A 27,322-nucleotide genomic window follows, 5' to 3' on the forward strand; every position below is an offset into this window, starting at 1 on the left:
GATCTAACCCTAACCCTAACATTAACCCTAAACTGAAGCCTACCCTAACCATAAGGATAATCCTAAGCCTAACCCACTAAACCTAATGTCTAACACTAACTCAAATCCTAACCCGTATACTAACCCTTGTCTTAAGCTCACCCGTAACCTAAACTTCATACTAAGGCTAAACCGAAACCTAACCCTAAACATAAGCGCAACCCTAACCCGAACCCTAAACCTAACCTTAACACTAACGTGAACACACACCCAAACTCTAGCCCTAACAATCAAAATAACCCTGCCCCATCCTAAACTTCATCCAAACCCTAACCCTAACATTAACCCTAAACCTAAACCTAACCCAAACCTTATCCTTAAACATAACTCTAACCATAATGCTAGTCCATATGGAACCCTAATCCGAACCCTTACAATAGCCCTGATCCTAACCCTGAAAGTAATCTTAATCCTAAACCGAGACCTAAACCTAACCCTAATCCTAACTCTAACCTTGACCCTAAATACAACACAAACTCTAATCCTATACCTGGACCTAAACCTAAATATTGCCAAACACCTAACCATAACCCTAAACCTAACCCTAACTCTAACCCTAATGATGACACTTCCCCTAAACCCTCACCTTAACTGTAAAATTAACCGTAACCCTCACCCTAACCCCTAACCGTATTCCCCAAACCTAACCCTAACACTATCCCTAAACCTAACCCTAACACTAACGTGAAACCCTGAGCCCTAACAATAACCCTAACCCTAACCCAAACCCTAACCCCTAACACCAAAGCCTAACCCAAACCTTAACCCTAACTCTCACCCTAACTCGAACACTAACCTGAAACCTAATCATAAACCTAACCATAACCCTAAACCAAACCTAACCTTGGCCACAACCACAATGCTTAACCGGAACCCTCACCCAAACCCTAACCCTAAACCACACTTCTAACCCCAACACCTTACCATGAGCATAATCCTAACCCTACCCAACCCTAACCATAAACCTAACCCTCACCCCAACCACAACGCCTAACACAAGCCGGAACTCTGACTGTTAATTTAATGTAACCCTAAACTAAAATCTAACAATACCCTAAAACTAAACAGGACCCGTAAACTTAACCCTAACCCTAAAAATAACTTTAACACCACCTCAGAACGAACCCAAACCTTAGCCATAACCCTAACCCTCACCCTATCTTAAACTTCACCCTATCCCTAACCTAAAACTAACCCTAACTTTAACTTTAAAGAAAAAAAAACCCTACCCCTAAACCTAACCCTAACCTTAAACTCGGCCCACTTGTGACCCTAAACCTAACCCTTACCATATCGCTGACCCTAACCCTCGCCCTCAACCTAATCCTAATCCTAACACTCACCCTAACCCTACCCTAACCTTAACCTGACTTTAAGCCTATTATAAACTTACACCTAACACTAACCCCTAACCCTAACTCTAACCGAAACCTTAGCCCTAACAGTAACACCCAAAACACTCAACTTAACTGTAAACGTAACTCTAACTCTTACCCTAACCCTAAACTTGACCCTAAAACTAACCCTACCCTAAACCTAACAGAAACACTAACCCCTAACCCTAACTCTAACCCTAATCCTTAGCCGAAACCTAAACTTAACCCTAAACCTAAACCTAAACTCTCACCTTAACTCTAACCCTAACCCTAAACCAAACCCTCACTCTTAACCAAAATTTCACCCTAACCGGAACACTAAACCTACCCTAAGTTCATTCAAACCCTAACCCTAAACAAAACTAAAACTAACCCTAACCCTAACACTAATCCCAACCCTAAAGCTAAACATAAGCCTAACCCTGACCCTAACCTGAATCCTAACCCCTAACCCTAAACCTCACGCTTAACATAAACTTCATGCTAACCCTAACCCTAAAACTAAAAAAAGAAACCGAAACATAACACTAAATCTCCCCGACCCTGACCCTAACCCTAATCCTAAGCATAAACCTAACCCTAACCCTAACTCTATCCCTACCCTAACCGTAACACCCTAAAACATCAGCTTATCTGTAAACCTAACACTAACCCTCACACGAACCCCTAACCCTTTCACCAACTCTAACCCTATCCCTAATCCTAGCCCTAACCCTGACCTAAACCTAACTCTTACCCTAACCCTGAAATTAACCCTAACCTTAAGTCTACCGTAAACCTAACCCTAAACCTAACAATAACTCTAAACTTGACCCTAACCGTAATCCTAAACGCTAGCACTCACTCTAACTCTAAACCTAACCAAAACCCTAACCTAGCAGTAACCTTTAGTGTAAACCTAGACTTAACAGTAACCTTAGCCCTACCCTGACTGTAACCCTAACCCTAAACCTAATCCTAACACTAACCTTAATCCTAACTCTAACCTTAACACTAACACTCACTAGTAACTGAAACTTCACCCGAACCCTAACTCTAACTCTAAACCTAACCATAACAATTAACCTAAACCCTCTCTTTAAGTGGAAACCTAACACTAACAGCCACCCTAAACCTTAACCGTATCCCCAACCCTAAACATAACGCTATCCCTAACCTTAAACCTAACCCTAACTCTAACACGAACAGAAACCCGATCTAACCCTGACCCTAACATTAACCCTAAACTTAAGCCTACCCTAACCATAAGGATAATCCTAAGCCTAACCCACTAAACCTAATGTCTAACACTAACTCAAATCCTAACCCGTATACTAACCCTTGTCTTAAGCTCACCCGTAACCTAAACTTCATACTAAGGCTAAACCGAAACCTAACCCTAAACATAAGCGCAACCCTAACCCGAACCCTAAACCTAACCTTAACACTAACGTGAACACACACCCAAACTCTAGCCCTAACAATCAAAATAACCCTGCCCCTATCCTAAACTTCATCCAAACCCTAACCCTAATATTAACCCTAAACCTAAACCTAACCCAAACCTTATCCTTAAACATAACTCTAACCATAATGCTAGTCCATATGGAACCCTAATCCGAACCCTTACAATAGCCCTGAACCTAACCCTGAACGTAATCTTAATCCCAAACCGAGACCTAAACCTAACCCTAATCCTAACTCTAACCTTGACCCTAAATACAACACAAACTCTAATCCTATACCTGGACCTAAACCTAAATATTGCCCAACACCTAACCATAACCCTAAACCTAACCCTAACTCTAACCCTAATGATGACACTTCCCCTAAACCCTCACCTTAACTGTAAAATTAACCGTAACCCTCACCCTAACCCCTAACCGTATTCCCCAAACCTAACCCTAACACTATCCCTAAACCTAACCCTAACACTAACGTGAAACCCTGAGCCCTAACAATAACCCTAACCCTAACCCAAACCCTAACCCCTAACACCAAAGCCTAACCCAAACCTTAACCCTAACTCTCACCCTAACTCGAACACTAACCTGAAACCTAATCATAAACCTAACCACAACCCTAAACCAAACCTAACCATGGCCAGAACCACAATGCTTAACTGGAACCCTCACCCAAACCCTAACCCTAAACCACACTTCTAACCCCAACACCTTACCATGAGCATAATCCTAACCCTACCCAACCCTAACCATAAACCTAACCCTCACCCCAACCACAACGCCTAACACAAACCGGAACTCTGACTGTTAATTTAATGTAACCCTAACCTAAAATCTAACAATACCCTAAAACTAAACAGAACCCGTAAACTTAACCCTAACCCTAAAAATAACTTTAACCCCACCTCAGGACGAACCCAAACGTTAGCCATAACCCTAACCCTCACCCTATCTTAAAATTCACCCTATCCCTAACCGAAAACTAACCCTAACTTTAACTTTAAAGAAAAAAATCTCTACCCCTAAACCTAACCCTAACCTTAAACTTGGCCCACTTGTGACCCTAAACCGAACCCTTACCATATCGCTGACCCTAACCCTCGCCCTCAACCGAATCCTAATCCTAACCCTCACCCTAACCCTACCCTAACCTTAACCTAACTTTAAGCCTACTATAAACTTACACCTAACACTAACCCCTAACCCTAATTCTAACCGTAACCCTAGCCCTAATGGTAACACCCAAAACACTCAACTTAACTGTAAACGTAACTCTAACTCTTACCCTAACCCTAAACTTAACCCTAAAACTAACCCTACCCTAAACCTAACAGAAACACTAACCCTTAACCCTAACTCTAACCCTAATCCTTAGCCTAAACCTAAACTTAACCCTAAACCTAAACCTAAACTCTCACCTTAACTCTAACCCTAACCCTAAACCAAACCCTCACTCTTAACCAAAATTTCACCCTAACCGGAACACTAAACCTACCCTAACTTCATTCAAACCCTAGCCCTAAACAAAGCTAAAACTAACCCTAACCCTAACCCTAACACTAACCCCAACCCTAAACCTAAACATAAGCCTAACCCTGACCCTAACCTGAATCCTAACCCCTAACCCCTAACCCTAAACCTCACGCTTAACATAAACTTCATGCTAACCCTAACCCTAAAACTAAAAAAAGAAACCGAAACATAACACTAAATCTCCCCTGACCCTGACCCTAACCCTAATCCTAAGCATAAACCTAACCCTAACCCTAACTCTATCCCTAGCCCTAACCGTAACACCCTAAAACATCAGCTTATCTGTAAACCTAACACTAACCCTCACACGAAGCCCTAACCCTTTCCCCAACCCTAACCCTATCCCTAATCCTAGTCCTAACCCTGACGTAAACCTAACCCTTACCCTAACCCGAAAATGAACCCTAACCTTAAGTCTACCGTAAAACTAACCCTAAACCTAACAATAACTTTAAACTTGACCCTAACCGTAATCCTAAACGCTAGAACTCACTCTAACTCTAAACCTAACCAAAACCCTAACCTAGCAGTACCCTTTAGTGTAAACCTAGACTTAACAGTAACCTTAGCCCTACCCTGACTCTAACCCTAACCCTAAACCTAATCCTAACACTAACCTTAACCCTTACACTCACTATTAACTGAAACTTCACCCGAACCCTAACTCTAACTCTAAACCTAACCATAACAATTAACCTAAACCCTCTCCTTAAGTGTAAACCTAACACTAACAGTCACCCTTAACCTTAACCGTATCCCCAACCCTAAACATAATGCTATCCCTAACCTTAAACCTAACCCTAACTCTAACACGAACAGAAACCCGATCTAACCCTAACCCTAACATTAACCCTAAACTGAAGCCTACCCTAACCATAAGGATAATCCTAAGCCTAACCCACTAAACCTAATGTCTAACACTAACTCAAATCCTAACCCGTATACTAACCCTTGTCTTAAGCTCACCCGTAACCTAAACTTCATACTAAGGCTAAACCGAAACCTAACCCTAAACATAAGCGCAACCCTAACCCGAACCCTAAACCTAACCTTAACACTAACGTGAACACACACCCAAACTCTAGCCCTAACAATCAAAATAACCCTGCCCCTATCCTAAACTTCATCCAAACCCTAACCCTAACATTAACCCTAAACCTAAACCTAACCCAAACCTTATCCTTAAACATAACTCTAACCATAATGCTAGTCCATATGGAACCCTAATCCGAACCCTTACAATAGCCCTGATCCTAACCCTGAAAGTAATCTTAATCCTAAACCGAGACCTAAACCTAACCCTAATCCTAACTCTAACCTTGACCCTAAATACAACACAAACTCTAATCCTATACCTGGACCTAAACCTAAATATTGCCAAACACCTAACCATAACCCTAAACCTAACCCTAACTCTAACCCTAATGATGACACTTCCCCTAAACCCTCACCTTAACTGTAAAATTAACCGTAACCCTCACCCTAACCCCTAACCGTATTCCCCAAACCTAACCCTAACACTATCCCTAAACCTAACCCTAACACTAACGTGAAACCCTGAGCCCTAACAATAACCCTAACCCTAACCCAAACCCTAACCCCTAACACCAAAGCCTAACCCAAACCTTAACCCTAACTCTCACCCTAACTCGAACACTAACCTGAAACCTAATCATAAACCTAACCATAACCCTAAACCAAACCTAACCTTGGCCACAACCACAATGCTTAACCGGAACCCTCACCCAAACCCTAACCCTAAACCACACTTCTAACCCCAACACCTTACCATGAGCATAATCCTAACCCTACCCAACCCTAACCATAAACCTAACCCTCACCCCAACCACAACGCCTAACACAAGCCGGAACTCTGACTGTTAATTTAATGTAACCCTAAACTAAAATCTAACAATACCCTAAAACTAAACAGGACCCGTAAACTTAACCCTAACCCTAAAAATAACTTTAACACCACCTCAGAACGAACCCAAACCTTAGCCATAACCCTAACCCTCACCCTATCTTAAACTTCACCCTATCCCTAACCTAAAACTAACCCTAACTTTAACTTTAAAGAAAAAAAAACCCTACCCCTAAACCTAACCCTAACCTTAAACTCGGCCCACTTGTGACCCTAAACCTAACCCTTACCATATCGCTGACCCTAACCCTCGCCCTCAACCTAATCCTAATCCTAACACTCACCCTAACCCTACCCTAACCTTAACCTGACTTTAAGCCTATTATAAACTTACACCTAACACTAACCCCTAACCCTAACTCTAACCGAAACCTTAGCCCTAACAGTAACACCCAAAACACTCAACTTAACTGTAAACGTAACTCTAACTCTTACCCTAACCCTAAACTTGACCCTAAAACTAACCCTACCCTAAACCTAACAGAAACACTAACCCCTAACCCTAACTCTAACCCTAATCCTTAGCCGAAACCTAAACTTAACCCTAAACCTAAACCTAAACTCTCACCTTAACTCTAACCCTAACCCTAAACCAAACCCTCACTCTTAACCAAAATTTCACCCTAACCGGAACACTAAACCTACCCTAAGTTCATTCAAACCCTAACCCTAAACAAAACTAAAACTAACCCTAACCCTAACACTAATCCCAACCCTAAAGCTAAACATAAGCCTAACCCTGACCCTAACCTGAATCCTAACCCCTAACCCTAAACCTCACGCTTAACATAAACTTCATGCTAACCCTAACCCTAAAACTAAAAAAAGAAACCGAAACATAACACTAAATCTCCCCGACCCTGACCCTAACCCTAATCCTAAGCATAAACCTAACCCTAACCCTAACTCTATCCCTACCCTAACCGTAACACCCTAAAACATCAGCTTATCTGTAAACCTAACACTAACCCTCACACGAACCCCTAACCCTTTCACCAACTCTAACCCTATCCCTAATCCTAGCCCTAACCCTGACCTAAACCTAACTCTTACCCTAACCCTGAAATTAACCCTAACCTTAAGTCTACCGTAAACCTAACCCTAAACCTAACAATAACTCTAAACTTGACCCTAACCGTAATCCTAAACGCTAGCACTCACTCTAACTCTAAACCTAACCAAAACCCTAACCTAGCAGTAACCTTTAGTGTAAACCTAGACTTAACAGTAACCTTAGCCCTACCCTGACTCTAACCCTAACCCTAAACCTAATCCTAACACTAACCTTAACCCTAACTCTAACCTTAACACTAACACTCACTAGTAACTGAAACTTCACCCGAACCCTAACTCTAACTCTAAACCTAACCATAACAATTAACCTAAACCCTCTCTTTAAGTGGAAACCTAACACTAACAGCCACCCTAAACCTTAACCGTATCCCCAACCCTAAACATAACGCTATCCCTAACCTTAAACCTAACCCTAACTCTAACACGAACAGAAATCCTATCTAACCCTGACCCTAACATTAACCCTAAACTTAAGCCTACCCTAACCATAAGGATAATCCTAAGCCTAACCCACTAAACCTAATGTCTAACACTAACTCAAATCCTAATCCGTATATAACCCTTGTCTTAAGCTCACCCGTAACCTAAACTTCATTCTAACGCTAAACCTAAACCTAACCCTAAACATAAGTGCAACCCTAACCCGAACCCTAAACCTAACCTTAACACTAACGTGAACACACACCCAAACTCTAGCCCTAACAATCAAAATAACCCTGCCCCTATCCTAAACTTCATCCAAACCCTAACCCTAACATTAACCCTAAACCTAAACCTAACCCAAACCTTATCCTTAAACATAACTCTAACCATAATGCTAGTCCATATGGAACCCTAATCCGAACCCTTACAATAGCCCTGAACCTAACCCTAAACGTAATCTTAATCCTAAACCGAGACCTAAACCTAACCCTAATCCTAACTCTAACCTTGACCCTAAATACAACACAAACTCTAATCCTATACCTGGACCTAACCCTAAATATTGCCCAACACCTAACCATAACCCTAAACCTAACCCTAACTCTAACCCTAATGATGACACTTCCCCTAAACCCTCACCTTAACTGTAAAATTAACCGTAACCCTCACCCTAACCCCTAACCGTATTCCCCAAACCTAACCCTAACACTATCCCTAAACCTAACCCTAACACTAACGTGAAACCCTGAACCCTAACAATAACCCTAACCCTAACCCAAACCCTAACCCCTAACACCAAAGCCTAACCCAGACCTTAACCCTAACTCTCACCCTAACTCGAACACTAACCTGAAACCTAATCATAAACCTAACCATAACCCTAAACCAAACCTAACCTTGGCCACAACCACAATGCTTAACCGGAACCCTCACCCAAACCCTAACCCTAAACCACACTTCTAACCCCAACACCTTACCATGAGCATAATCCTAACCCTACCCAACCCTAACCATAAACCTAACCCTCACCCCAACCACAACGCCTAACACAAACCGGAACTCTGACTGTTAATTTAATGTAACCCTAACCTAAAATCTAACAATACCCTAAAACTAAACAGGACCCGTAAACTTAACCCTAACCCTAAAAATAACTTTAACACCACCTCAGAACGAACCCAAACCTTAGCCATAACCCTAACCCTCACCCTATCTTAAACTTCACCCTATCCCTAACCTAAAACTAACCCTAACTTTAACTTTAAAGAAAAAAAAACCCTACCCCTAAACCTAACCCTAACCTTAAACTCGGCCCACTTGTGACCCTAAACCTAACCCTTACCATATCGCTGACCCTAACCCTCGCCCTCAACCTAATCCTAATCCTAACACTCACCCTAACCCTACCCTAACCTTAACCTGACTTTAAGCCTATTATAAACTTACACCTAACACTAACCCCTAACCCTAACTCTAACCGAAACCTTAGCCCTAACAGTAACACCCAAAACACTCAACTTAACTGTAAACGTAACTCTAACTCTTACCCTAACCCTAAACTTGACCCTAAAACTAACCCTACCCTAAACCTAACAGAAACACTAACCCCTAACCCTAACTCTAACCCTAATCCTTAGCCTAAACCTAAACTTAACCCTAAACCTAAACCTAAACTCTCACCTTAACTCTAACCCTAACCCTAAACCAAACCCTCACTCTTAACCAAAATTTCACCCTAACCGGAACACTAAACCTACCCTAAGTTCATTCAAACCCTAACCCTAAACAAAACTAAAACTAACCCTAACCCTAACACTAATCCCAACCCTAAAGCTAAACATAAGCCTAACCCTGACCCTAACCTGAATCCTAACCCCTAACCCTAAACCTCACGCTTAACATAAACTTCATGCTAACCCTAAACCTAAAACTAAAAAAAGAAACCGAAACATAACACTAAATCTCCCCGACCCTGACCCTAACCCTAATCCTAAGCATAAACCTAACCCTAACCCTAACTCTATCCCTACCCTAACCGTAACACCCTAAAACATCAGCTTATCTGTAAACCTAACACTAACCCTCACACGAACCCCTAACCCTTTCACCAACTCTAACCCTATCCCTAATCCTAGCCCTAACCCTGACCTAAACCTAACTCTTACCCTAACCCTGAAATTAACCCTAACCTTAAGTCTACCGTAAACCTAACCCTAAACCTAACAATAACTCTAAACTTGACCCTAACCGTAATCCTAAACGCTAGCACTCACTCTAACTCTAAACCTAACCAAAACCCTAACCTAGCAGTAACCTTTAGTGTAAACCTAGACTTAACAGTAACCTTAGCCCTACCCTGACTCTAACCCTAACCCTAAACCTAATCCTAACACTAACCTTAACCCTAACTCTAACCTTAACACTAACACTCACTAGTAACTGAAACTTCACCCGAACCCTAACTCTAACTCTAAACCTAACCATAACAATTAACCTAAACCCTCTCTTTAAGTGGAAACCTAACACTAACAGCCACCCTAAACCTTAACCGTATCCCCAACCCTAAACATAACGCTATCCCTAACCTTAAACCTAACCCTAACTCTAACACGAACAGAAATCCTATCTAACCCTGACCCTAACATTAACCCTAAACTTAAGCCTACCCTAACCATAAGGATAATCCTAAGCCTAACCCACTAAACCTAATGTCTAACACTAACTCAAATCCTAATCCGTATATAACCCTTGTCTTAAGCTCACCCGTAACCTAAACTTCATTCTAACGCTAAACCTAAACCTAACCCTAAACATAAGTGCAACCCTAACCCGAACCCTAAACCTAACCTTAACACTAACGTGAACACACACCCAAACTCTAGCCCTAACAATCAAAATAACCCTGCCCCTATCCTAAACTTCATCCAAACCCTAACCCTAACATTAACCCTAAACCTAAACCTAACCCAAACCTTATCCTTAAACATAACTCTAACCATAATGCTAGTCCATATGGAACCCTAATCCGAACCCTTACAATAGCCCTGAACCTAACCCTGAACGTAATCTTAATCCTAAACCGAGACCTAAACCTAACCCTAATCCTAACTCTAACCTTGACCCTAAATACAACACAAACTCTAATCCTATACCTGGACCTAACCCTAAATATTGCCCAACACCTAACCATAACCCTAAACCTAACCCTAACTCTAACCCTAATGATGACACTTCCCCTAAACCCTCACCTTAACTGTAAAATTAACCGTAACCCTCACCCTAACCCCTAACCGTATTCCCCAAACCTAACCCTAACACTATCCCTAAACCTAACCCTAACACTAACGTGAAACCCTGAACCCTAACAATAACCCTAACCCTAACCCAAACCCTAACCCCTAACACCAAAGCCTAACCCAAACCTTAACCCTAACTCTCACCCTAACTCGAACACTAACCTGAAACCTAATCATAAACCTAACCATAACCCTAAACCAAACCTAACCTTGGCCACAACCACAATGCTTAACCGGAACCCTCACCCAAACCCTAACCCTAAACCACACTTCTAACCCCAACACCTTACCATGAGCATAATCCTAACCCTACCCAACCCTAACCATAAACCTAACCCTCACCCCAACCACAACGCCTAACACAAACCGGAACTCTGACTGTTAATTTAATGTAACCCTAACCTAAAATCTAACAATACCCTAAAACTAAACAGGACCCGTAAACTTAACCCTAACCCTAAAAATAACTTTAACACCACCTCAGAACGAACCCAAACCTTAGCCATAACCTTAACCCTCACCCTATCTTAAACTTCACCCTATCCCTAACCTAAAACTAACCCTAACTTTAACTTTAAAGAAAAAAAAACCGAACCCCTAAACCGAACCCTAACCTTAAACTCGGCCCACTTGTGACCCTAAACCTAACCCTTACAATATCGCTGACCCTAACCCTCGCCCTCAACCTAATCCTAATCCTAACCCTGACCCTAACCCTACCCTAACCTTAACCTGACTTTAAGCCTACTGTAAACTTACACCTAACACTAACCCCTAACCCTAACTCTAACCGTAACCCTAGCCCTAACAGTAACACCCAAAACACTCAACTTAACTGTAAACGTAACTCTAACTCTTACCCTAACCCTAAACTGGACCCTAAAACTAACCCTACCCTAAACCTAACAGAAACACTAACCCCTAACCCTAACTCTAACCCTAATCCTTAGCCTAAACCTAAACTTAACCCTAAACCTAAACCTAAACTCTCACCTTAACTCTAACCCTAACCTTAAACCAAACCCTCACTCTTAACCAAAATTTCACCCTAACCGGAACACTAAACCTACCCTAACTTCATTCAAACCCTAACCCTAAACAAAACTAAAACTAACGCTAACCCTAACACTAATCCCAACCCTAAAGCTAAACATAAGCCTAACCCTGACCCTAACCTGAATCCTAACCCCTAACCCTAAACCTCACGCTTAACATAAACTTCATGCTAACCCTAACCCTAAAACTAAAAAAAGAAACCGAAACATAACACTAAATCTCCCCTGACCCTAACCCTAATCCTAAGCATAAACCTAACCCTAACCCTAACTCTATCCCTAACCCTAACCGTAACACCCTAAAACATCAGCTTATCTGTAAACCTAACACTAACTCTCACACGAAGCCCTAACCCTTTCCCCAACCCTAACCCTATCCCTAATCGTAGTCCTAACTCTGACGTAAACCTAACCCTTACCCTAACCTGAAAATGAACCCTAACCTTAAGTCTACCGTAAACCTAACCCTAAACCTAACAATAACTCTAAACTTGACCCTAACCGTAATCCTAAACGCTAGCACTCACTCTAACTCTAAACCTAACCATGACCCTAACCTAGCAGTACCCTTTAGTGTAAACCTAGACTTAACAGTAACCTTAGCCCTACCCTGACTCTAACCCTAACCCTAAACCTAATCCTAACACTAACCTTAACCCTAACTCTAAGCTTAACACTAACACTCACTAGTAACTGAAACTTCACCCGAACCCTAACTCTAACTCTAAACCTAACCATAACAATTAACCTAAACCCTCTCTTTAAGTGGAAACCTAACACTAACAGCCACCCTAAACCTTAACCGTATCCCCAACCCTAAACATAACGCTATCCCTAACCTTAAACCTAACCCTAACTCTAACAAGAACAGAAACCCTACCTAACCCTAACCCTAACATTAACCCTAAACTTAAGCCTACCCTAACCATAAGGATAATCCTAAGCCTAACCCACTAAACCTAATGTCTAACACTAACTAAAATCCTAACCCGTATACTAACCCTTGTCTTAAGCTCACCCGTAACCTAAACTTCATACTAAGGCTAAGCCGAAACCTACCCCTGAACATAAGAGCAACCCTAACCCGAACCCTGAACCTAACCTTAACACTAACGTGAACACACACCCAAACTCTAGCCCTAACAATCAAAATAACCCTGCCCCTGTCCTAAACTTCATCCAAACCCTAACCCTAACATTAACCCTAAACCTAAACCTAACCCAAACCTTATCCTTAAACATAACTCTAACCATAATGCTAGTCCATATGGAACCCTAATCCGAACCCTTACAATAGCCCTGAACCTAACCCTAAACGTAATCTTAATCCTAAACCGAGACCTAAACCTAACCCTAATCCTAACTCTAACCTTGACCCTGAATACAACACAAACTCTAATCCTATACCTGGACCTAAACCTAAATATTGCCCAACACCTAACCATAACCCTAAACCTAACCCTAACTCTAACCCTAATGATGACACTTCCCCTAAACCCTCACCTTAACTGTAAAATTAACCGTAACCCTCACCCTAACCCCTAACCGTATTCCCCAAACCTAACCCTAACACTATCCCTAAACCTAACCCTAACACTAACGTGAAACCCTGAGCCCTAACAATAACCCTAACCCTAACCCAAACCCTAACCCCTAACACCAAAGCCTAACCCAAACCTTAACCCTAACTCTCACCCTAACTCGAACACTAACCTGAAACCTAATCATAAACCTAACCATAACCCTAAACCAAACCTAACCATGGCCAGAACCACAATGCTTAACCGGAACCCTCACCCAAACCCTAACCCTAAACCACACTTCTAACCCCAACACCTTACCATGAGCATAATCCTAACCCTACCCAACCCTAACCATAAACCTAACCCTCACCCCAACCACAACGCCTAACACAAACCGGAACTCTGACTGTTAATTTAATGTAACCCTAACCTAAAATCTAACAATACCCTAAAACTAAACAGGACCCGTAAACTTAAACCCAACCCTAAAAATAACTTTAACACCACCTCAGAACGAACCCAAGCCTTAGCCATAACCCTAACCCTCACCCTATCTTAAACTTCACCCTATCCCTAACCTAAAACTAACCCTAACTTTAACTTTAAAGAAAAAAAACCCTACCCCTAAACCTAACCCTAACCTTAAACTCGGCCCACTTGTGACCCTAAACCTAACCCTTACCATATTGCTGACCGTAACCCTCGCCCTCAACCTAATCCTAATCCTAACCCTCACCCTAACCCTACCCTAACCTTAACCTGACTTTAAGCCTACTGTAAACTTACACTTAACACTAACCCCTAACCCTAACTCTAACCGTAACCCTAGCCCTAACAGTAACACCCAAAACACTCAACTTAACTGTAAACGTAACTCTAACTCTTACCCTAACCCTTAACTTGACCCTAAAACTAACCCTACCCTAAACCTAACAGAAACACTAACCCCTAACCCTAACTCTAACCCTAATCCTTAGCCTAAACCTAAACTTAACCCTAAACCTAAACCTAAACTCTCACCTTAACTCTAACCCTAACCTTAAACCAAACCCTCACTCTTAACCAAAATTTCACCCTAACCGGAACACTAAACCTACCCTAACTTCATTCAAACCCTAACCCTAAACAAAACTAAAACTAACCCTAACCCTAACACTAATCCCAACCCTAAAGCTAAACATAAGCCTAACCCTGACCCTAACCTGAATCCTAACCCCTAACCCTAAACCTCACGCTTAACATAAACTTCATGCTAACCCTAACCCTAAAACTAAAAAAAGAAACCGAAACATAACACTAAATCTCCCCTGACCCTGACCCTAACCCTAATCCTAAGCATAAACCTAACCCTAACCCTAACTCTATCCCTAACCCTAACCGTAACACCCTAAAACATCCGCTTATCTGTAAACCTAACACTAACCCTCACACGAAGCCCTAACCCTTTCCCCAACCCTAACCCTATCCCTAATCCTAGTCCTGACCCTGACGTAAACCTAACATTTACCCTAACCCGAAAATGAACCCTAACCTTAAGTCTACCGTAAACCTAACCCTAAACCTAACAATAACTCTAAACTTGACCCTAACCCTAATCCTAAACGCTAGCACTCACTCTAACTCTAAACCTAACCATAACCCTAACCTAGCAGTACCCTTTAGTGTAAACTAGACTTAACAGTAACCTTAGCCCTACCCTGACTCTAACCCTAACCCTAAACCTAATCCTAACACTAACCTTAACCCTAACTCTAAGCTTAACACTAACACTCACTAGTAACTGAAACTTCACCCGAACCCTAACTCTAACTCTAAACCTAACCATAACAATTAACCTAAACCCTCTCTTTAAGTGGAAACCTAACACTAACAGCCACCCTAAACCTTAACCGTATCCCCAACCCTAAACATAACGCTATCCCTAACCTTAAACCTAACCCTAACTCTAACAAGAACAGAAACCCTACCTAACCCTGACCCTAACATTAACCCTAAACTTAAGCCTACCCTAACCATAAGGATAATCCAAAGAATAACCCACTAAACCTAATGTCTAACACTAACTCAAATCCTAACCCGTATATAACCCTTGTCTTAAGCTCACCCGTAACCTAAACTTCATACTAACGCTAAACCGAAACCTAACCCGAAACATAAGCGCAACCCTAACCCGAACCCTGAACCTAACCTTAACACTAACGTGAACACACACCCAAACTCTAGCCCTAACAATCAAAATAACCCTGCCCCTGTCCTAAACTTCATCCAAACCCTAACCCTAACATTAACCCTAAACCTAAACCTAACCCAAACCTTATCCTTAAACATAACTCTAACCATAATGCTAGTCCATATGGAACCCTAATCCGAACCCTTACAATAGCCCTGAACCTAACCCTAAACGTAATCTTAATCCTAAACCTAGACCTAAACCTAACCCTAATCCTAACTCTAACCTTGACCCTAAATACAACACAAACTCTAATCCTATACCTGGACCTAAACCTAAATATTGCCCAACACCTAACCATAACCCTAAACCTAACCCTAACTCTAACCCTAATGATGACACTTCCCCTAAGCCCTCACCTTAACTGTAAAATTAACCGTAACCCTCACCCTAACCCCTAACCGTATTCCCCAAACCTAACCCTAACACTATCCCTAAACCTAACCCTAACACTAACGTGAAACCCTGAGCCCTAACAATAACCCTAACCCTAACCCAAACCCTAACCCCTAACACCAAAGCCTAACCCAAACCTTAACCCTAACTCTCACCCTAACTCGAACACTAACCTGAAACCTAATCATAAACCTAACCATAACCCTAAACCAAACCTAACCTTGGCCACAACCACAATGCTTAACCGGAACCCTCACCCAAACCCTAACCCTAAACCACACTTCTAACCCCAACACCTTACCATGAGCATAATCCTAACCCTACCCAACCCTAACCATAAACCTAACCCTCACCCCAACCACAACGCCTAACACAAACCGGAACTCTGACTGTTAATTTAATGTAACCCTAACCTAAAATCTAACAATACCCTAAAACTAAACAGAACCCATAAACTTAACACTAACCCTAAAAATAACTTTAACACCACCTCAGAACGAACCCAAACCTTAGCCATAACCTTAACCCTCACCCTATCTTAAACTTCACCCTATCCCTAACCTAAAACTAACCCTAACTTTAACTTTAAAGAAAACAAAACCGAACCCCTAAACCGAACCCTAACCTTAAACTCGGCCCACTTGTGACCCTAAACCTAACCCTTACCATATCGCTGACCCTAACCCTCGCCCTCAACCTTATCCTAATCCTAACCCTCACCCTAACCCTACCCTAACCTTAACCTGACTTTAAGCCTACTGTAAACTTACACCTAACACTAACCCCTAACCCTAACTCTAACCGTAACCCTAGCCCTAACAGTAACACCCAAAACACTCAACTTAACTGTAAACGTAACACTAACTCTTACCCTAACCCTAAACTTGACCCTAAAACTAACCCTACCCTAAACCTAACAGAAACACTAACCCCTAACCCTAACTCTAACCCTAATCCTTAGCCTAAACCTAAACTTAACCCTAAACCTAAACCTAAACTCTCACCTTAACTCTAACCCTAACCTTAAACCAAACCCTCACTCTTAACCAAAATTTCACCCTAACCGGAACACTAAACCTACCCTAACTTCATTCAAACCCTAACCCTAAACAAAACTAAAACTAACCCTAACCCTAACACTAATCCCAACCCTAAAGCTAAACATAAGCCTAACCCTGACCCTAACCTGAATCCTAACCCCTAACCCCGAACCCTAAACCTCACGCTTAACATAAACTTCATGCTAACCCTAACCCTAAAACTAAAAAAAGAAACCGAAACATAACACTAAATCTCCCCTGACCCTGACCCTAACCCTAATCCTAAGCATAAACCTAACCCTAACCCTAACTCTATCCCTAACCCTAACCGTAACACCCTAAAACATCAGCTTATCTGTAAACCTAACACTAACCCTCACACGAAGCCCTAACCCTTTCCCCAACCCTAACCCTATCCCTAATCCTAGTCCTAACCCTGACGTAAACCTAACCCTTACCCTAACCTGAAAATGAACCCTAACCTTAAGTCTACCGTAAACCTAACCCTAAACCTAACAATAACTCTAAACTTGACCCTAAGCCTAATCCTAAACGCTAGCACTCACTCTAACTCTAAACCTAACCATAACCCTAACCTAGCAGTACCCTTTAGTGTAAACCTAGACTTAACAGTAACCTTAGCCCTACCCTGACTCTAACCCTAACCCTAAACCTAATCCTAACACTAACCTTAACCCTAACTCTAAGCTTAACACTAACACTCACTATTAACTGAAACTTCACCCGAACCCTAACTCTAACTCTAAACCTAACCACAACAATTAACCTAAACCCTCTCCTTAAGTGTAAACTTCACACTAACAGCCACCCTAAACCTTAACCGTATCCCCAACCCTAAACATAACGCTATCCCTAACCTTAAACCTAACCCTAACTCTAACAAGAACAGAAACCCTACCTAACCCTAACCCTAACATTAACCCTAAACTTAAGCCTACCCTAACCATAAGGATAATCCTAAGCCTAACCCACTAAACCTAATGTCTAACACTAACTAAAATCCTAACCCGTATACTAACCCTTGTCTTAAGCTCACCCGTAACCTAAACTTCATACTAACGCTAAACCGAAACCTAACCCGAAACATAAGCGCAACCCTAACCCGAACCCTGAACCTAACCTTAACACTAACGTGAACACACACCCAAACTCTAGCCCTAACAATCAAAATAACCCTGCCCCTGTCCTAAACTTCATCCAAACCCTAACCCTAACATTAACCCTAAACCTAAACCTAACCCAAACCTTATCCTTAAACATAACTCTAACCATAATGCTAGTCCATATGGAACCCTAATCCTAACCCTTACAATAGCCCTGAACCTAACCCTAAACGTAATCTTAATCCTAAACCGAGACCTAAACCTAACCCTAACCCTAATCCTAACTCTAACCTTGACCCTAAATACAACACAAACTCTAATCCTATACCTGGACCTAAACCTAAATATTGCCCAACACCTAACCATAACCCTAAACCTAACCCTAATGATGACACTTCCCCTAAACCCTCACCTTAACTGTAAAATTAACCGTAACCCTCACCCTAACCCCTAACCGTATTCCCCAAACCTAACCCTAACACTATCCCTAAACCTAACCCTAACACTAACGTGAAACCCTGAGCCCTAACAATAACCCCAACCCTAACCCAAACCCTAACCCCTAACACCAAAGCCTAACCCAAACCTTAACCCTAACTCTCACCCTAACTCGAACACTAACCTGAAACCTAATCATAAACCTAACCGTAACCCTAAACCAAACCTAACCTTGGCCACAACCACAATGCTTAACCGGAACCCTCACCCAAACCCTAACCCTAAACCACACTTCTAACCCCAACACCTTACCATGAGCATAATCCTAACCCTACCCAACCCTAACCATAAACCTAACCCTCACCCCAACCACAACGCCTAACACAAACCGGAACTCTGACTGTTAATTTAATGTAACCCTAACCTAAAATCTAACAATACCCTAAAACTAAACAGGACCCGTAAACTTAACACTAACCCTAAAAATAACTTTAACACCACCTCAGAACGAACCCAAACCTTAGCCATAACCTTAACCCTCACCCTATCTTAAACTTCACCCTATCCCTAACCTAAAACTAACCCTAACTTTAACTTTAAAGAAAAAAAAACCGAACCCCTAAACCGAACCCTAACCTTAAACTCGGCCCACTTGTGACCCTAAACCTAACCCTTACAATATCGCTGACCCTAACCCTCGCCCTCAACCTAATCCTAATCCTAACCCTGACCCTAACCCTACCCTAACCTTAACCTGACTTTAAGCCTACTGTAAACTTACACCTAACACTAACCCCTAACCCTAACTCTAACCGTAACCCTAGCCCTAACAGTAACACCCAAAACACTCAACTTAACTGTAAACGTAACACTAACTCTTACCCTAACCCTAAACTTGACCCTAAAACTAACCCTACCCTAAACCTAACAGAAACACTAACCCCTAACCCTAACTCTAACCCTAATCCTTAGCCTAAACCTAAACTTAACCCTAAACCTAAACCTAAACTCTCACCTTAACTCTAACCCTAACCTTAAACCAAACCCTCACTCTTAACCAAAATTTCACCCTAACCGGAACACTAAACCTACCCTAACTTCATTCAAACCCTAACCCTAAACAAAACTAAAACTAACCCTAACCCTAACACTAATCCCAACCCTAAAGCTAAACATAAGCCTAACCCTGACCCTAACCTGAATCCTAACCCCTAACCCCGAACCCTAAACCTCACGCTTAACATAAACTTCATGCTAACCCTAACCCTAAAACTAAAAAAAGAAACCGAAACATAACACTAAATCTCCCCTGACCCTGACCCTAACCCTAATCCTAAGCATAAACCTAACCCTAACCCTAACTCTATCCCTAACCCTAACCGTAACACCCTAAAACATCAGCTTATCTGTAAACCTAACACTAACCCTCACACGAAGCCCTAACCCTTTCCCCAACCCTAACCCTATCCCTAATCCTAGTCCTAACCCTGACGTAAACCTAACCCTTACCCTAACCTGAAAATGAACCCTAACCTTAAGTCTACCGTAAACCTAACCCTAAACCTAACAATAACTCTAAACTTGACCCTAAGCCTAATCCTAAACGCTAGCACTCACTCTAACTCTAAACCTAACCATAACCCTAACCTAGCAGTACCCTTTAGTGTAAACCTAGACTTAACAGTAACCTTAGCCCTACCCTGACTCTAACCCTAACCCTAAACCTAATCCTAACACTAACCTTAACCCTAACTCTAAGCTTAACACTAACACTCACTAGTAACTGAAACTTCACCCGAACCCTAACTCTAACTCTAAACCTAACCATAACAATTAACCTAAACCCTCTCCTTAAGTGTAAACTTCACACTAACAGCCACCCTAAACCTTAACCGTATCCCCAACCCTAAACATAACGCTATCCCTAACCTTAAACCTAACCCCAACTCTAACAAGAACAGAAACCCTACCTAACCCTAACCCTAACATTAACCCTAAACTTAAGCCTACCCTAACCATAAGGATAATCCTAAGCCTAACCCACTAAACCTAATGTCTAACACTAACTAAAATCCTAACCCGTATACTAACCCTTGTCTTAAGCTCACCCGTAACCTAAACTTCATACTAACGCTAAACCGAAACCTAACCCAAAACATAAGCGCAACCCTAACCCGAACCCTGAACCTAACCTTAACACTAACGTGAACACACACCCAAACTCTAGCCCTAACAATCAAAATAACCCTGCCCCTGTCCTAAACTTCATCCAAACCCTAACCCTAACATTAACCCTAAACCTAAACCTAACCCAAACCTTATCCTTAAACATAACTCTAACCATAATGCTAGTCCATATGGAACCCTAATCCTAACCCTTACAATAGCCCTGAACCTAACCCTAAACGTAATCTTAATCCTAAACCGAGACCTAAACCTAACCCTAATCCTAACTCTAACCTTGACCCTAAATACAACACAAACTCTAATCCTATACCTGGACCTAAACCTAAATATTGCCCAACACCTAACCATAACCCTAAACCTAACCCTAATGATGACACTTCCCCTAAACCCTCACCTTAACTGTAAAATTAACCGTAACCCTCACCCTAACCCCTAACCGTATTCCCCAAACCTAACCCTAACACTATCCCTAAACCTAACCCTAACACTAACGTGAAACCCTGAGCCCTAACAATAACCCCAACCCTAACCCAAACCCTAACCCCTAACACCAAAGCCTAACCCAAACCTTAACCCTAACTCGAACACTAACCTGAAACCTAATCATAAACCTAACCGTAACCCTAAACCAAACCTAACCTTGGCCACAACCACAATGCTTAACCGGAACCCTCACCCAAACCCTAACCCTAAACCACACTTCTAACCCCAACACCTTACCATGAGCATAATCCTAACCCTACCCAACCCTAACCATAAACCTAACCCTCACCCCAACCACAACGCCTAACACAAACCGGAACTCTGACTGTTAATTTAATGTAACCCTAACCTAAAATCTAACAATACCCTAAAACTAAACAGGACCCGTAAACTTAACCCTAACCCTAAAAATAACTTTAACACCACCGCAGAACGAACCCAAACCTTAGCCATAACCTTAACCCTCACCCTATCTTAAACTTCACCCTATCCCTAACCTAAAACTAACCCTAACTTTAACTTTAAAGAAAAAAAAACCGAACCCCTAAACCGAACCCTAACCTTAAACTCGGCCCACTTGTGACCCTAAACCTAACCCTTACAATATCGCTGACCCTAACCCTCGCCCTCAACCTAATCCTAATCCTAACCCTCACCCTAACCCTACCCTAACCTTAACCTGACTTTAAGCCTACTGTAAACTTACACCTAACACTAACCCCTAACCCTAACTCTAACCGTAACCCTAGCCCTAACAGTAACACCCAAAACACTCAACTTAACTGTAAACGTAACTCTAACTCTTACCCTAACCCTAAACTTGACCCTAAAACTAACCCTACCCTAAACCTAACAGAAACACTAACCCCTAACCCTAACTCTAACCCTAATCCTTAGCCGAAACCTAAACTTAACCCTAAACCTAAACCTAAACTCTCACCTTAACTCTAACCCTAACCTTAAACCAAACCCTCACTCTTAACCAAAATTTCACCCTAACCGGAACACTAAACCTACCCTAACTTCATTCAAACCCTAACCCTAAACAAAACTAAAACTAACCCTAACCCTAACACTAATCCCAACCCTAAAGCTAAACATAAGCCTAACCCTGACCCTAACCTGAATCCTAACCCCTAACCCTAAACCTCACGCTTAACATAAACTTCATGCTAACCCTAACCCTAAAACTAAAAAAAGAAACCGAAACATAACACTAAATCTCCCCTGACCCTGACCCTAACCCTAATCCTAAGCATAAACCTAACCCTAACCCTAACTCTATCCCTAACCCTAACCGTAACACCCTAAAACATCCGCTTATCTGTAAACCTAACACTAACCCTCACACGAAGCCCTAACCCTTTCCCCAACCCTAACCCTATCCCTAATCCTAGTCCTAACCCTGACGTAAACCTAACCCTTACCCTAACCTGAAAATGAACCCTAACCTTAAGTCTACCGTAAACCTAACCCTAAACCTAACAATAACTCTAAACTTGACCCTAACCGTAATCCTAAACGCTAGCACTCACTCTAACTCTAAACCTAACCATAACCCTAACCTAGCAGTACCCTTTAGTGTAAACCTAGACTTAACAGTAACCTTAGCCCTACCCTGACTCTAACCCTAACCCTAAACCTAATCCTAACACTAACCTTAACCCTAACTCTAACCTTAACACTAACACTCACTAGTAACTGAAACTTCACCCGAACCCTAACTCTAACTCTAAACCTAACCATAACAATTAACCTAAACCCTCTCTTTAAGTGGAAACCTAACACTAACAGCCACCCTAAACCTTAACCGTATCCCCAACCCTAAACATAACGCTATCCCTAACCTTAAACCTAACCCTAACTCTAACAAGAACAGAAACCCTACCTAACCCTGACCCTAACATTAACCCTAAACTTAAGCCTACCCTAACCATAAGGATAATTCTAAGCCTAACCCACTAAACCTAATGTCTAACACTAACTAAAATCCTAACCCGTATACTAACCCTTGTCTTAAGCTCACCCGTAACCTAAACTTCATACTAACGCTAAACCGAAACCTAACCCGAAACATAAGCGCAACCCTAACCCGAACCCTGAACCTAACCTTAACACTAACGTGAACACACACCCAAACTCTAGCCCTAACAATCAAAATAACCCTGCCCCTGTCCTAAACTTCATCCAAACCCTAACCCTAACATTAACCCTAAACCTAAACCTAACCCAAACCTTATCCTTAAACATAACTCTAACCATAATGCTAGTCCATATGGAACCCTAATCCTAACCCTTACAATAGCCCTGAACCTAACCCTAAACGTAATCTTAATCCTAAACCGAGACCTAAACCTAACCCTAATCCTAACTCTAACCTTGACCCTAAATACAACACAAACTCTAATCCTATACCTGGACCTAAACTTAAATATTGCCCAACACCTAACCATAACCCTAAACCTAACCCTAATGATGACACTTCCCCTAAACCCTCACCTTAACTGTAAAATTAACCGTAACCCTCACCCTAACCCCTAACCGTATTCCCCAAACCTAACCCTAACACTATCCCTAAACCTAACCCTAACACTACCGTGAAACCCTGAGCCCTAACAATAACCCTAACCCTAACCCAAACCCTAACCCCTAACACCAAAGCCTAACCCAAACCTTAACCCTAACTCTCACCCTAACTCGAACACTAACCTGAAACCTAATCATAAACCTAACCGTAACCCTAAACCAAACCTAACCTTGGCCACAACCACAATGCCTAACTGGAACCCTCACCCAAACCCTAACCCTAAACCACACTTCTAACCCCAACACCTTACCATGAGCATAATCCTAACCCTACCCAACCCTAACCATAAACCTAACCCTCACCCCAACCACAACGCCTAACACAAACCGGAACTCTGACTGTTAATTTAATGTAACCCTAACCTAAAATCTAACAATACCCTAAAACTAAACAGGACCCGTAAACTTAACACTAACCCTAAAAATAACTTTAACACCACCTCAGAACGAACCCAAACCTTAGCCATAACCTTAACCCTCACCCTATCTTAAACTTCACCCTATCCCTAACCTAAAACTAACCCTAACTGTAACTTTAAAGAAAACAAAACCGAACCCCTAAACCGAACCCTAACCTTAAACTCGGCCCACTTGTGACCCTAAACCTAACCCTTACAATATCGCTGACCCTAACCCTCGCCCTCAACCTAATCCTAATCCTAACCCTGACCCTAACCCTACCCTAACCTTAACCTGACTTTAAGCCTACTGTAAACTTACACCTAACACTAACCCCTAACCCTAACTCTAACCGTAACCCTAGCCCTAACAGTAACACCCAAAACACTCAACTTAACTGTAAACGTAACTCTAACTCTTACCCTAACCCTAAACTTGACCCTAAAACTAACCCTACCCTAAACCTAACAGAAACACTAACCCCTAACCCTAACTCTAACCCTAATCCTTAGCCGAAACCTAAACTTAACCCTAAACCTAAACCTAAACTCTCACCTTAACTCTAACCCTAACCTTAAACCAAACCCTCACTCTTAACCAAAATTTCACCCTAACCGGAACACTAAACCTACCCTAACTTCATTCAAACCCTAACCCTAAACAAAACTAAAACTAACCCTAACCCTAACACTAATCCCAACCCTAAAGCTAAACATAAGCCTAACCCTGACCCTAACCTGAATCCTAACCCCTAACCCTAAACCTCACGCTTAACATAAACTTCATGCTAACCCTAACCCTAAAACTAAAAAAAGAAACCGAAACATAACACTAAATCGCCCCTGACCCTGACCCTAACCCTAATCCTAAGCATAAACCTAACCCTAACCCTAACTCTATCCCTAACCCTAACCGTAACACCCGAAAACATCAGCTTATCTGTAAACCTAACACTAACCCTCACACGAAGCCCTAACCCTTTCCCCAACCCTAACCCTATCCCTAATCCTAGTCCTAACCCTGACGTAAACCTAACCCTTACCCTAACCCGAAAATGAACCCTAACCTTAAGTCTACCGTAAACCTAACCCTAACAATAACTCTAAACTTGACCCTAACCGTAATCCTAAACGCTAGCACTCACTCTAACTCTAAACCTAACCATAACCCTAACCTAGCAGTACCCTTTAGTGTAAACCTAGACTTAACAGTAACCTTAGCCCTACCCTGACTCTAACCCTAACCCTGAACCTAATTCTAACACTAACCTTAACCCTAAGTCTAAGCTTAACACTAACACTCACTAGTAACTGAAACTTCACCCGAACCCTAACTCTAACTCTAAACCTAACCATAACAATCAACCTAAACCCTCTCCTTAAGTGTAAACCTAACACTAACAGCCACCCTAAACCTTAACCGTATCCCCAACCCTAAACATAACGCTATCCCTAACCTTAAACCTAACCCTAACTCTAACACGAACAGAAACCCGATCTAACCCTAACCCTAACATTAACCCTAAACTTAAGCCTACCCTAACCATCAGGATAATCCTAAGCCTAACCCACTAAACCTAATGTCTAACACTAACTAAAATCCTAACCCGTATACTAACGCTTGTCTTAAGCTCACCCGTAACCTAAACTTCATACTAACTCTAATCCGAAACCTAACCCTAAACATAAGCGCAACCCTAACCCGAACCCTGAACCTAACCTTAACACTAACGTGAACACACACCCAAACTCTAGCCCTAACAATCAAAATAACCCTGCCCCTGTCCTAAACTTCATCCAAACCCTAACCCTAACATTAACCCTAAACCTAAACCTAACCCAAACCTTATCCTTAAACATAACTCTAACCATAATGCTAGTCCATATGGAACCCTAATCCGAACCCTTACAATAGCCCTGAACCTAACCCTAAACTTAATCTTAATCCTAAACCGAGACCTAAACCTAACCCTAATCCTAACTCTAACCTTGACCCTAAATACAACACAAACTCTAATCCTATACCTGGACCTAAACCTAAATATTGCCCAACACCTAACCATAACCCTAAACCTAACCCTAACTCTAACCCTAATGATGACACTTCCCCTAAACCCTCACCTTAACTGTAAAATTAACCGTAACCCTCACCCTAACCCCTAACCGTATTCCCCAAACCTAACCCTAACACTATCCCTAAACCTAACCCTAACACTAACGTGAAACCCTGAGCCCTAACAATAACCCTAACCCTAACCCAAACCCTAACCCCTAACACCAAAGCCTAACCCAAACCTTAACCCTAACTCTCACCCTAACTCGAACACTAACCTGAAACCTAATCATAAACCTAACTGTAACCCTAAACCAAACCTAACCTTGGCCACAACCACAATGCTTAACCGGAACCCTCACCCAAACCCTAACCCTAAACCACACTTCTAACCCCAACACCTTACCATGAGCATAATCCTAACCCTACCCAACCCTAACCATAAACCTAACCCTCACCCCAACCACAACGCCTAACACAAACCGGAACTCTGACTGTTAATTTAATGTAACCCTAACCTAAAATCTAACAATACCCTAAAACTAAACAGGACCCGTAAACTTAACACTAACCCTAAAAATAACTTTAACACCACCTCAGAACGAACCCAAACCTTAGCCATAACCTTAACCCTCACCCTATCTTAAACTTCACCCTATCCCGAACCTAAAACTAACCCTAACTTTAACTTTAAAGAAAAAA

This window comes from Loxodonta africana, chromosome 7, assembly GCF_030014295.1.
Source record: "Loxodonta africana isolate mLoxAfr1 chromosome 7, mLoxAfr1.hap2, whole genome shotgun sequence".
In the NCBI taxonomy this organism is placed as follows: Eukaryota; Metazoa; Chordata; class Mammalia; order Proboscidea; family Elephantidae; genus Loxodonta; species Loxodonta africana.